The sequence below is a fragment of the Panthera leo genome, chromosome B1 (assembly GCF_018350215.1).
Source record: "Panthera leo isolate Ple1 chromosome B1, P.leo_Ple1_pat1.1, whole genome shotgun sequence".
NCBI lineage: Eukaryota > Metazoa > Chordata > Mammalia > Carnivora > Felidae > Panthera > Panthera leo.
The window spans coordinates 64,752,561-64,767,683 of NC_056682.1; the positions used below are offsets into that span (position 1 = coordinate 64,752,561).

General features: G+C 33.9%; 1 long non-coding RNA gene across 1 annotated transcript in view; it reads right to left on the reverse strand.

The window, feature by feature from the left end:
- Nucleotides 1–6,830: 6,830 nt before the first annotated feature.
- LOC122217738 overlaps nt 6,831–15,123 on the reverse strand; it is a 15,101-nt gene continuing 6,808 nt past the window's right edge. Inside the window, exons 2-3 of the long non-coding RNA XR_006201649.1 lie at nt 13,415–13,588; nt 6,831–7,244 (exon numbers count right to left, since the gene is read on the reverse strand). This is a non-coding gene — a long non-coding RNA (uncharacterized LOC122217738). The remainder of the gene's footprint in view (nt 7,245–13,414; nt 13,589–15,123) is intronic.

The window sequence follows — 15,123 nt, forward strand, 5'->3', positions numbered from 1 at the left end:
CTCTGGCTATGTCACAGTGCCTACGTCATTCACCTCACTTCATCTCATCACACAGCCATTTTGCCATCTCACATCATCACAAAAAGAAGGAAGAGTACAGTCCAATAAGATATTTTGAGAGAGAGAGAGAGCATATTCACAGAACTTTTATTGTAGCATATTTTTATAATTGATCTATTTTATTATTAGTTATTATTGTTAATCTCTTACTATGCTTAATTTGTAAGTTAAACTTTATTATAGGTATATATTATAGGAAAAAACATAGTATATATGGGCTTCAGTACTATCCATGGTTTCAGACATCCACTGGCGGTCTTGGAATGTATTCCCCATGGATAAAAGAGGAATATATATATATATATATATATATATATATATATATATATATATAGTGAGAGAGAGAGAGAGAATTAATATATATTTATTTTTTCTCAGAATCTTTTGAGAGTAAGTTGTACATATCATTGTCTTCCTTTACCTTTAAATATTTTAGTATGGTTTCTTAAGATTAAGGATCTTTTATGTATTTATTTTTTTTACATAACCATGGGCCAATTTCCAACTTCAGTAAATTTAACACTGATTTAATACTATTATCTAATTTATTACCCATATGCTCAAATCTTTATTTTGGTTTGTGATTCTTTATATATGTTACTAGTAATATATAAAATACTATCTAATACAAACTTTTAAATATTTTTTATTTTTTAAAATTTTATTTATTTTTGAGGGGGAGAGAGAGAGAGCGAGAGCATGCAAGCAGTGGAGGAGCAGAGAGAGAGAGAGAGAGAGAGAGAGAGGATCTGTAGTGGGCTCTGAGCTGACAGCAGAGAACCTGATACAGTGCTCCCACTCACAAACTGTGAGATCATGACCTGAGCCGAAGTCGGATGCTTAACAGACTGAGCCCCCAGGTGCCCAAACCTTTAACTATTTTTGTATAATTTACATAATCCTCCTAGTCCAGTGATTTCCATGTGTTTTTGCAATTTAGCATAATTAGCAAAATAAATGTAATTTAATGGAAGGACCCAGAGCTGAGAGTAAGGAGAGCTACTGACACTCAACTTTAAGAATTTCATCGAAGTCATTGGCTTTCTTGATTTTTCAAGTCTGCTTTGTGACATGAGGCATGCCTTTTAAACTTTTTTTGTTCTTGGCTCCCTTTTAAGAACTTTTTTGTGAACCATAATTGTCTGGGAACTATCGTGGCACTGTATGTATGACAATGCTCTGACTTAAGAATTCTTTTCCACAAATTACAGATGAAGGAACAGAATGTCAGAGAGGTCTGTCTGCATTCCAAAAGTCCCAGTCCAAGAGATGTCAAAGTAAGCATCTGAACTTAGATCTGATTGCAAGAACAAGTTGGTTTTAACTGCTTACTAGACCTAAATCAGGCATGTTATTTTAGTGCTGAAATGCTCCACCATCTTGTCCCACCATGACTGCTCCTCTGGCCCTGACTGTCTGCACTCTCCCTCTCCCTTCTGTCTTTAGTCTTCTTACCTCTGTTACACCTACAGGGCTCCTTCCTGTCACATGGTTTTCCTCCAGGCTTTCCTTTCTTCACTTTCTTTATCCATGTCCACATCGCCACAATCTCACTTCATGGTCCATCTCTTCCCACCTCTTTCTTTGACTGTTTAGTGGTCTTTTGTTTTCTTGAATTCCTTGCACATCTACTACGTTTATCACCATTTTGCTTCTTTATTGTATTTTCTCCTTAAGAGTTTAAAAGGTTTCCATATTTTAAAAAAGTCTGAATTGTCTCCTAGTCTATCTGTATCTTAATGGTACAAATTATAAATATATGTCACTTTACCACACGTCATCATTGCTTTCAGCCTGGGCATAAAATAAAAGCCTAATTCCTACTGACTAAATTCCTTTTTAAAATTGATCTGCAAATTATTTGGTAAGTTAGAAACATGACACAAGCATATGTTAATATTATTTCCAAATTTTGTCTATATTTCTCTATATCCAATTTCTCTATATCCAATTTCTCAATCCAAATTTCTCTATATCCAATAAGAGTTTATGCAATGGTTCACCAGCTTTCAGTTATCTTACCAAAAGCATGGTCTTCACTGTTGACTGTAGACCAACAATAAGAAGCTACCTGTCTATAACCTTTCAGAGTAAGTGTCTCAGTAATGGTCAATACCGCCCATTAAGTACTCATTACATGTTAAACATTAGAATCTAATCTCATAAAACCCCAAAGAAATGGAAATTACTACATCATTTTATACACATCATCTACAATCCCCAAACAATTTATCAAGAGAGCCACTACCTATAGATACAGAAGCCAAATATCAAGGATATAAGACTTGTCCAAATCTATTCAATAAAGGCAGAAGCTATTATTGAAAGCCATTACAATCTGATTTCAAAATCTCTGATGCCACACTTCCTTCATCTGGTTATCATGTAATTTTAAAACTAGATTAGACAATGCAACACAGCCAATAGGTACCTTTTCCCTTACATATTATATGGGAAGTCAGTAGTTGAGCTTAAAGAATATGCTTCTTTTGCTTACTTTCTATAATATTTCTATTAAACTTTGGATGATGTTCTACATTAGGGGAAGTGACCTAGGTAGGAAAGAATTCAATACAGACATTTAAAAAAAAGTGTTCCCTCTTCATTCACATAATACTGGCATGCCAAAATTATTTTAGTCCTAAGTATAATTATTTCATCTAACACAATAGAGAAATCTGGGTCTTTTTCTTATATCAGATCCTAATGCCAAATTCTTAAAATATGGATAATAGAATGGTTATCTCATACCACACATTCATATTTGTGAATCTAGCCTATTTTGCACTTTGTAAGGTCCAAAGTATTGGTGCAACACACAGATGGAGGCTGAAGTAAATGGATAAAAGTCAGGAACATATGTTTTAATCTCAGTCAAAGGAACCTGAGGCAACAAAATACAGGCAGATTTAATTATTTTTAGAGAACTTCACAGAAATAACTCATCCCGGACAATGCTTATAAGATAGTTCACTGATTACATTAACAAGCCAGGAAGCCACAGATCCTGGAAAGTAAAGATAAATCATAATCTTGGAAACTCTAGCCTGTTCATGAGATAGTGTTGTAGTGACAGAAATGTTAATAACTGATAAAGAATATTAAAAAGGCAGTATGGGAGTGGAGACTGGTGTGTGACGAGGGAGAAGTGCTCTGATTCTAGACAGCTGGTCCAAGTTGTTCAGATAGAACTATCTCTAAAATTTAGAAAATCATTTTATGAGAGTGCTAAGCTTGGCATATGTGCCTTAGGAATATCTCACCTTGCAAGTTACAATAAGAAGCTCAATAAGCAACATTTTTCTATAAAATGTACTTCTCAGAATCATCAGGCAGGAATAACCTGTTAAAATAATTGGCTCTAATTATTAGGCCAGAATAATATTAGCATCCCCTCCATTCACAATAAATAAATTGAAATTCAGTTTATAACTCACAGTAGTGTGATTCAGGATCTTGAAGTGAGCACTTAAAATTTAGTTTTGGAAAATGGAAGCGTGGGGACCAGAGCCTGATCCATGCTCTGGATGGATAAGACCAGGTGATCTTACCTGAAGCAGTTTCTACTGTCCCCTTTAGGCCCAAGATAAAGAACTGAGCAAGAAAGGGTGGGGTTTCATTATGTTATCATGTTAGTATATCATGTCTGTGACCTGGAAAATGGTCTGTCTCTAAAGGGAAAAAAAAAATCACAGGTATTGTTATATCTCTTCCCTTTATGAGGATAATGGAAAGGAGAGTCCTGTAAGTGTGTACTTTTACGGCTGAAGGAAGAGAAGCAATGATTCTATGTTGATTTGGATTAATGTTGTCTAACAGCATTTGCTATAAGTGGTTTAAATCAGATTACACAGAGTGCGTATATACAAAAAGTATTATTTTAATTTTGATTAATGGATACTAAAGCACAGATACTTTTCTTCAGAACCCCATATGACTCACTACTACAGAAAATTCTAAATTAAATGTCCCCTAAAAGAATCTTCACTGACAAATAAATATTTTAATGACGCGTATTCTTAATCTTCTTTGATGAATGTATTTCTTTTTTTTTAAACATTTCTCTCTCTCTCTCTCTTTTAAGTTTATTTATTTTGGGAAAGAGAGAGCACACTGGCAGGGCAGAGACAGAAGGGGAAAGGGAGAGAGAATCCCAAGCAGGTTCCACACCGTCAGCACAGAGCCTAATGTGGGACTCTAATTCACCATCTGTGAGATCATGACCTGAGCCAAAATCAAAAGTCAGATGCCCAACCAACTGAGCCCCTCAGGCGCCCCTGATGGATGTCTTTCTTCAGTTACTCACATATGTCATGTTTGTCCACACAGGTTTGTGGAAACCCAGCTACATGTATCCAACAGACTTTTGAGTTTCAATGGTCTTGAAGCATATTTGGCTTATAATATTGGGGCTAAGACCTGCTGGTTTCATAATGATGCTATTATATTTGGAGGTAAACTAGCATCACAGATAATGTTGATCTCAGTCAAAAATAGATGAAGATGTAGAACAATTTGCTTGCTAGCTGTAATAGTTACGAATATAGTCAAATTGCCTTTGCTCATCAAAAACAAAGCAAAGCAAAACAAAAGAAAACAAAGCATTTGATTAGGAGGTTTCCTCTTTAAGGGATTTTCTGGGAAGTTGCAAATGCCCTGGGCTTCCCTTTATTCATACTTAATCTTGCTGCCTCATTCTGTTCCTTGTTTTGCTCTGATAATTGATCTTATTGCCTAGTGAAATGAGCTATTCTGGCTTAATATCTATATCAACGAACCTTAGTTGAGAAACAGTCTAAAGTAGGAGAAATCCATACAGTGTAATTCAATTTCATCTGGTTCTTAATTTAGGAATTGCCAGAAATTCTGGTTTGCTCTAGAGCATGATGGATTCAAAACTTCTAAAATGGAATCTGGAATACAATTAACCTCAAGGAAAATACCAGAGTAGAGCTAGGTTTTACACTAAGTCAAATCCAGAACCAGATGTCTTGACTCTATTCAGAATGAATGGGATCCTCCTGATTTGTTTTTTAAAGTATGTGGATAGAAGACAAGACCACAATTCCAGCAGCTGTCACAGCTCCTTATAACTGTGCCATTTGTGTTTGAAATCAGATGGGAATTGCTGTGTTATTAGAAGCAGTATCAGTCTAATCACTACAGGACAGATTAATATTTTGAATGAAAACTTAATTTGAAGAAATATGTTCCTGACTATAAACATCAACTTAAATGCATGTAAACAAGAGATAAATGGGATCAAATCTTTTAAGAACAAATTCCTCTTAAGAACTTTGTAGTTTTCTCTTGGAATGTCCTCATCACAATAAAGATGTGGTCTTCCAGAAAAGATCTTGACTGTAGGGGTAATAGACCTATTTAATAACACAGTCTTTTCTAATCACATTTTTTGTAAACAGATAAACAATATTAATCCCATTTTTTTTTTCAGTTTGTGGATGGGGAAATAAGAAACCAGAGGGATTAAGTGACTTTCCCAGGGTTACATAGTTTCTTGTGATAAAATCAGGATTTCACGTAAATTCTGACTTTACATGTTGCAATAAGCTGCCGTTTTACATTATAATAAATTGATTATAATGGAAAATGATGACAGTAAGGCTTCCAGTGATCCTAATACTCAAATCCAATGGCTACAATGCCTCATTCCCAGCATTAATGTATCTGTTAACTGAATGAAAGACATGACAAGACTGAGCAAAAAGATATGAGTAATCTTACCTCCTGGACTCTGGAGACTGCTCTTGTTCCTCTGTAGACAATATTTTTCTAAAAATGACTTGAATACTCATTCATTCACATAAGTAAGAATGTCTGTCATCTGCATACTTCTGGATAAACACTGACAAATACTTATTCAATTGTTCTTAATTTCACTATTTCTTATTAATCTCTAAAAACCCCTGTCATTACAAAATATCAGGTTTGTAAAATGTTATAATTTCTAAGAGTGCAGCTTTTTATATTAGCTGTATTTTTGTTGGATGCTTATTCGTCACCTTAATATTATAAGTTAAAATTTCTCCAAATCATAATCCAAGATGGATTTCACCTACTCCCTATCCACTGGGCATTGACTCATGTGCACTTCAGTTTCATATAATTGCCCTTTCTTGTTTTAGAACTTATCTGATCAATTAGTACTAAAGTTCTTTATTAATGTACTTAAGTGTGCTTTGTTGTTCAACAGATATTTGTATGATCCAGTTAAAATCAGGGCATTGCATCAGGTTGTATTAGAAGCCTAAAGATGAATATGAAGCTATGGTTCCTACCTAGTTCAGAAGACACCTTATTTTCAAATAAACTTGTGGTTAAATAAATAAATCACCGGATTTCGAGTTGTTAAAGTCAATTTTTTCTAAACAAAAGACACATGCATAAAACAGTGAGTATTACAAGCAATTAGGAGAGATAGATCGTGTATAAAAATAGTTAGAATTCATGAATTTGATAAGCGGTGCTCATACAGTATAAACCAAGTAACAAGAAGGCACAGAACAGTGACAAATTGATTTCTTCATTGGGGACATAAATAGAAATGTCAGGATGGGTAGCCAAGTTCTGAGGGAAACTGGGTGTTTTATTTAAAGAGCAATTGAGTTAAAGTTTTCAATATAAAGAGTAGGTGTGAGTGTCTTGTAAATATCTGGAATTATGTTACGAAACCTAGTTTAGAAGTAGAGGTTAAAGATAAACATTCAGATTGTTGTACAAGCAAAAATGAAAGTGATGTTAGATGTAGCTTCCTTCGTAGATAATAAAGAACCAAAGGTGTTATTTTACAATTCTAACATTTTGAAAAATGTAATTATTTTAGGTTTGAAGACAATTTTCCCATCATTTTTAAATTGTTATTTTGACTTTGATTCAGAAGAGATGTTCTAGACAGCTAAAGGATTAACAGTCCAGTTTTGGCTTAGCAATACAGAGCTGTTTTAGTGTCTTGCTAGTACATGTAATTGTCTGTAAAACAGTAACATCCAAGGAAAATTGGTGAAGTGCTGGTGCTGAGTATTCTCCTCTCTGAGATGATAGAGTTGGGAACTCAAAACACAAACGTTGGAGGCAAAGCCAAGTCCAAATCCTGGTTTCAGCGACTTGTGTTTTTTAGAGACTTGGACAAGTTATTTAACCTTCTCTGAGTCTCAGCTTCTCATCTGTAATATATGGATAATATCAACCTCAAATTGAGTGTGAAGATTAAATTCATTTTATATTGTAGTAAGCAACCATTACTGTGACAGTTGCTCTTAGCATTATCATTATCACTATTAGTACACTAAATGCAAATTTGCTCATTTGGAATTGTTAGAATATCAAAATGGTATTGTTTGAGCCTTGTAAAGTGGTAAACAAATATTGGCTAATAACCACATTTTGATTGGTCCACATTATTAAGAAAATAGAGAACTCCAAATAATGACAAAACCCCCAAATTTCAGGAAAATATATGGATACAGTATAGAGAACTTATGTAAATCCCTAAAACTCTTAATTTAAGCATTTAAGTTAGTTTATACTAAGCAAAAAGTACAAGTATAAAACACACTTTTTGTTACTCCTAATTTTTATGTAAGGCCAAGTAATTTGTGAAGATGTATCATTTCCTTTCACAGTTTAGGTCCTAATAATTAGATCTCTTCTCAATGTATGATTATGACTGTATGAGACACACATACACACATATATTCCACATCAAGTCTGAGGTCAAAGATAGTTAGGATAGGCTAAGTTGCAACAACAAACAAACTCATTGGTTTAAAAAACAAGAAGATAATTTCTTTCTTCTATAACAGGACAAGGCAGGTATCAAATGTCAGCATAGTAGCTTTCCTTTATGCAATTATTCATTGACCAGGCTGATAACTTCTCTATCATCTTTGATATGTTGCATCCAAGGTCTTGATCATTACCACCCTAATCAGTCAGAAGGGGAAAGAAACATGGAGGAACACATTTAGGAGACTTTATGAATGGTCTCTGAATGTGGCACATTCAATTGAATGTGACCTTCAATTATATTCCTTTGGGTAGAACTCAACTCACATACCCAAATATGACTACAGCAAGGTGGAGTCTTGCTCTGTGCCAACAAAAAGGATGAATGATGGATTTTCATGAACCACTAGCAGCATTTGCCACATTTTTCAATGTCAAGACAAATACATTTAGTGGAATGGCATCTGTATTCATTAGTTACTTTTAGGGATTTGTCAGAGGCATACAATTTGTTCTGCTTCAGTTACCTGGACATGTCACCTCCTAGTTAAAAAAAACAACAACAATGAGACACTATATCCATCTTAAAACTTGATATAAGACCATTGGTAAACAAAAGTAAGGACAAAAAGGGACACACACCTATTAGTTTGAAAATTGGCCCCTAAGTGAAACCATAAATCTGTGGCAATTTCATGTTCTCATAGATCACCATGGTGATAGAAATGAATCAGCTTTTCATGGGACAAAATATGTACTTCAAAAATGTGATTCATATTGAGAATAATTTTCTTTAGTTTTCATATTCATTTTTATAAAATGAATGCTTTCCTGATTTTAACCCCCATTCTGTAGTGTTGGTACTGTGTCTTTAGTAAATGGTGTTGCAATTACATACAATAGATAGTGGATCAGGTCATTCCACTGTTTTTACTTTTGTTTGCTGAAAATCCATACTAACGCTCCCCCTCCTTTTCAACCTGGATAAATTCAGATGTAGGAGAAAAATAAATTGGTACATAAAGGAAAAATCTGAATTTATTTAGACCAAAATTTTCTAGCTAATTCAGTGACCATGGGGTTTGGACCTTGAATATCACAGAAAAATAGCCTGATTTCTCTATTTTTAGATGAAGTTTGAGTTAAAAGCTCTGATAGTTTGTCAATTTGTTTTCTTGCTACTCTCTAAACTCTGTCTAGGACTATACTTTGTTGTAAATCAGTTTTGCATGGTTAGTATGCATTCACCTGATATTTATTGAGAAGCTACAATGTATGATATTCATTAAAACTAAATATTTTATGGGGCGCCTGGATGGCTCAGTCGGTTGGGCGTCCAACTTCAGCTCAGGTCACGATCTCGTGGTCCGCGAGTTCGAGCCCCGCGTCGGGCTCTGGGCTGATGGCTCGGAGCCTGGAGCCTGTTTTGGATTCTGTGTCTCCCTCTCTCTCTGCCCCTCCCCCGTTCATGCTCTGTCTCTCTCTGTCTCAAAAATAAATAAACGTTAAAAAAAATTAAAAAAAAAACTAAGTATTTTATGAATAAAAACAAATACAAGGTTTCTGTTGTGAAGAAACTTATAATCCATTGAGTTTAGACAACAAAAAGGTAATTAAAAATAAGTTACTAAGTAAACAGATAGAAATTGTTCATCAGATATTATTTTAAAAAGGGAAAGATCACTGAGATATGTGATAAAAGGGAAAGACATACTCTACGTTGTTGATGTCACCCTTGCCAGCAGCATGAGTAATGGCAGTTTCATTATGTATATCCTATTAATTTATTAAATCATTCAACTCTATCACTGCCATGTGTAGGTGTTTAGCTAAACACTATATAGCAAAGAACAGGACATAGTTCCTGACTCCAGGAAGCTTATAGTCTAGTAAGGAGACAAGCAGTAAATAAGCAATTACAATAAAGTGTGATAAGTGTTATCATTTGAACATTGCAGCATATGATATGGAGGAGGGTATCAAATTTGGGGAAATAAAGGAAAGCTTCATGGAGGAAATAAGTTTACTGTGATCTAAAATGTATTTATATCCATTAATGCTGAAGTAGATCTAATTTGGATAAACTCCATTTTATGTTCTGTTTTATAAAAGGGTATCCGATTATGCCAAAACAACCTTTTTTTGGAGTATTTGTAATGGTTTGGGAAAGAGTTCCAAATGCATCAAATAGACCTCACAAGAATTCCTTCTAACCATGTGCAAAAAACTTGCCAGCAAGGAAATATGCTTCAGACTATAATAAATATAACAAAGTCAAAAACAATGCAAAATAATGACAATAACAACGACAACAGCAAAAACAGGTATATTTTCACCAGAAATCTTACATGAAGGACAGGTGCTAAGAAACTCTTTAGAACTTACCAATAAAATAATGTCGTACTTTATAAGACAAGATAAGGGACACAACCAAAATCATTAACATTTAGTGATAAAACGTCTACAGACCATAAAGGGAGGCATATACCAATAACTGGCCCAAGATAACTCTACAATGACATCACATTCTTTCTTCCTTTCAAGCAACAATATGAAAGCATATTTCCCATCCTTTATCAACACATTTCAGCTTAATGAATTAATTTCTTCTACATAAGCCTTTTCTCTGTGTTACAACTTCAGTGAAAGAAAAGATTCCAAGACCATAATACTACCTATTTTAGATATGCAATCAATTTAGTTAATTTTCTAATTTCTATACCTTGAGTTGTGGATAAAGAGCTGATTTTGAGAAATGTGTTTGTGTGTGTGTGTGTGTGTGTGTGTGTGTGTGCACGTGCACCCATGTATATTAAGTCTAGAGCTGGAAGAAGACTTGGCATGTTTTGTGCTTGAAATATGCTGGATTCTCTAGGCCAAAGTAAAAGTTTGAGTCATTGCAGCACTATTCACAATAGCCAACATGTGGAAGCCACCCTGAATGTCCATTGACAGATAATGGATAAAGGAAATGTGGTATATACACACAATGGAATATTCTTCAGTGTTTTAAAAAGGAGGAAATTTTTATGATATGCAAAACGTGTATAAACCTTGAGAACATTATGCTAAGTGAAAGAAACCAGGCACAGAAGGACAAATATTACATTATTCCAGTTGTATATGGTGTCAAACTCATAGAAGCAAAGAATAATATAGTGGTTGCCAAGGTCTAGGGAGAAGGAGAAATGGGGAATTTGTAATCAACACGTATTAAATTTCAGTTATGCAAAATAAGTAAGTTCTAGAGATCTGATGTGCAACACTGTACTTATAGCTAACAATACTGTATTGTACATTTAACAATCTGTCAAGGGTGCAGATTTCATATTAATCGCTCTTACTAAAATAAGAATTTGAATTTGAATCTGAGTATAATGGGACTGGAGGGCTTTAATCCAAAGTGTGACATGATCTGATTTAGATTTTTAGAAGGTCACTATGGCTGCTGTGTATAATATTCTTTAGAGGGCAACAGTGGGAGCAGGATGATCGGTTAGGATACACTCAACAAAATTCCAATAAGACCTGACAGAGATGCCAGGAACTTGGGTCTTATCAATGGAGACACTATGAAGCAGATGGATGCATGTCCTCAAAGATGACCAGAAATATTTAGGCAAATTGTAGTAAAGAAAAGCAGCATCTCTTTCTACCAGGAATAGATTATTTAACTTTTTTTTGTACTTGAGGTATAATTGACATCTAACATTACATTAGTTTCAGGTGTACAACATAATGATTTGATATTTGTATATATTGTGAAATGATCACTGCAGTAAGTATAATTAACATCCATCACTATTCATGGTTACAGGCTTTTTTCTTCTGATGAGAACTTTTAAGATTTACTCTTTTAGCAATTTTCAAATATGAAATACGGTATTGTTAATTGTACTTGCCATGCTGTACATCATATCTCCTAGACTTATTTATTTTATAACTGAAAGTTTGTAGCTTTTGACTCCTTTCACCCATTTCACTTCCACCCTCCCACCCTGACTCTGGCAATTACCAATCTGTTCCCCATATCCATGAGGGTTTTTTTTTTTATATTCCACATATAAGTGAGGTCATACAGTATTTGTCTTTCTCTGCCTGACTTACTGCACTTAGCATAATGTCCTCAAAACCCACCCATGTTGTTGTAAATGACAAGATTTCATTCTTTTTTATGACTGAATAATATTCCATTGTATCTATATACACCACATATTCTTAACCCATTCATCCATCTATAGACACTTAGATTGTTTCCATATCTTGGCTATTGTAAATAACGCTGCAATGACCATGGGAGTGCAGATATCTTTTTGAGTTTGTGTTTTTGTTTTATTCAAATAAATACCCAGAAATGGAACTGCTGGATCATATGGTAGTACTATTTTTAATTTTTTGAGGAATCTCCATACTGGTTTCCATTTGGTTGCACCAATTTACATTCCCACCAACAATGCACAAGGGGTCCCTTTCTCCACATCTTAACCAACCCTTGTTATTTTCATGTCTTTTTGATAATAGTCAAGGAATAGATTATTTTAAATTCATATTTAAGTAAATAAATAATTTTCTTCTTAAACATTCAGTGATTTCTCAAGTTCTAAGGATATCAGCATGTACATTTTGATTCATGACAAGAAACATGGTCCTAAGTAATCAAAATGGCATTCCAGGTATCTAAAAATAAACCCAATGATATAATGTGACAGACGCTATTGTGCTCAGCTATATTGTGCTCAGTTCTCTGCTTGAGCACATGGGAGAAAACCACGTCCTAGTCACTTCAGTTACTCAGGTCATGTGATTGATTCTAGCCAATGAAATATGAAAAAAAACTAAAGTGAATTACTTTCAAGCTGAACATGCAAATGTAGTGTTCAACCTTTAATTTCTCTCTTTTTCTGATGGAGAGCCTTGGATGGCATGTATTAAGATATCAGAATTATCACAGCATGGAAGGATCTGGAACCCTCAAAGTCTTTGCATATGACTGAAAAATAAACAATATTGTTTTAAGCTACTGTGCCATAGCCAAGCGTTAATTGTCTTGACTAATACATATAGTCAGAAAAAAGTAAACATTAACTTTTGAGAGTAAAAAGGTGCACTAGAATCATTTCAACAATATTTGTTTTGTGCCTACTGTGAAATAGAACTTCCGTATACATAAAGACATGCTCACAACAAACCTTGAGTTGGGTGTTACTAACCTCATTTTTTTTATAGATGGGAAAACTGTGATTTAGAGAAGTATCGACTGACTCATATTTATACAAGTGGCCAGAAACCAGCTTTCAAAGCTACATCCACTATCTTCACGTAATCCACTTAGCTTGTTGTGAGAAAGAAAAAAAATTAAAGATTCTATCTATCCTTTATTACTTTTAAGATTTTTCAGACAGGTAATTTGGTATCCAATTTCTTTCATATGAGAGACTCTGAATTAATATGTTGCTGGTTTTGATAATCCTTTATCTGAGAATTCAGATCACCTTTTGCAGGAGTATTTTCATTTAATAGCTTATTTTATCTGCCAATATTTTTCTAGGCTTAAGAATTTTCATCATTTTTCTTGCAGAAGTTATGAAGCCAGGCTTTTTTGCCTTACCACATCATGTTCATCTCGTGCTATTCCAATATTTTGTGACTCTATCTCCCCAAATTGCATCATTCAGCATCTTCCAGCATAACAGTACATAGCATAGAACTGCAGGATTTTTCCCTCTGATTTTTCAGCACTCTTTATACATCTCATGAAGCAGACAGTAGGGCTAAACACTGCCTTTAAAAGAAAACAAGCTTCAATGAGATAAAATTGACATACAAGATATACATTTAAGTGCACAATTTGGTAAATTTTGACATATGTATATACCCTTGAAACCATCATCATAATGAAAAAAAAACATTTTATGGGGTAGGGGAGGAAACTGGGGAGATATTGGCTAAAGGTTCAAGGTTTCAGTTATGCAAGATGAGTAGTAAATTTTGGAGATCTAATATACAGCAATGTGACTGTAGTTAGCAATATATTTGAGATTTGCATACTTGAGATTTGCTAAGCAGGTACACCTTAAGTATTCTTAGCGCGCGCACACACACACACACACACACACACACAAATGGAAAGAAATGGTAACTGTGTGAAATGATGGATATGCCAATCATCTTGATTGTGGTGATTATTTCGTAATGTACATGTATATCAAAACACCAACTTGTGCACCTTAAATAAACAAATAAGCAGAAAGAACAAAGATCTCTGAAAAAATTCCTTGTGTCTCTTCGTAATTTCTCTATCCCAGCTGCTTCCCAATAGTCAACCAAAACCACATCTGTTTTCTATCACTATAAATTCATTTTCATTTTCTAGAGTTTTCTATAAATGGAATCACACAATATATATATACATATATATATATATATATACACATATATATATATACTTTTTTCCTTCATTTAGCATAATTAATTTCATATTAATTCATGCTATTATCTATATCAATAACTAATTTCTTTTATTGCCAATTGGTATTCCATTTTATGGACATACCATAATTTGTTTAACCATTTATCTGTTCACTGATATTTGGGTTATTTCCAGCTTTTGGCTACTAGAAATAAAACTTGTATCAATACACATGTAAATATTTGTACAGACATAGCTTTTCTTTCTCTTAAGTAGATATATAGAATAAAATGGCTAGATTATATGGTAGGTATATGTTTAACTTTTTAAGAAGCTGCCTGCCAAACTGTTTTCCAAAGTGTTTGTATCATTTCACATTTCCAAGAGTAGTGTATGAGAGTTCCACTTCCTCCAAATTCTCACCAACACTTGGTGTGGTCTCTCATTCTAAGTTTAGCCATTTTAATAAATGTGCAGTGATATATCTCATGAGAGTTTTATTTCCCCAATGCTAATGATGTTTAACATTTTTATGTGCTTATTTGCCCTCTGTATATCTTTGGTGAAATGTCTGCTGAAATCTTCTGCCCATTTTTAATTGTGTCCTTTGTTTTATTATTATTGCATTTCAGAGTTTTTTGTGTCATCTAGATACATATGTACTTTGCAAAAGATTATTTTCCAGTCTGGGTCTTGTTGTTTCATTTTCTACAGTATCTTTTGAAGAGAAGCTTTAAATTTGATGAAGCCCTATTAATTAATTTGTTTCTTTTATGGATTGTACTTTTTTGGTGTTGTATCTTAGAAATATTTACCTAACTCATGATCACAGAGATTTTCTTTGAAAAGTTTTAGAGCTTTAGATTTTAAATTTAGGTCTATGATCCTTTTTCAGTTATAAATATGAC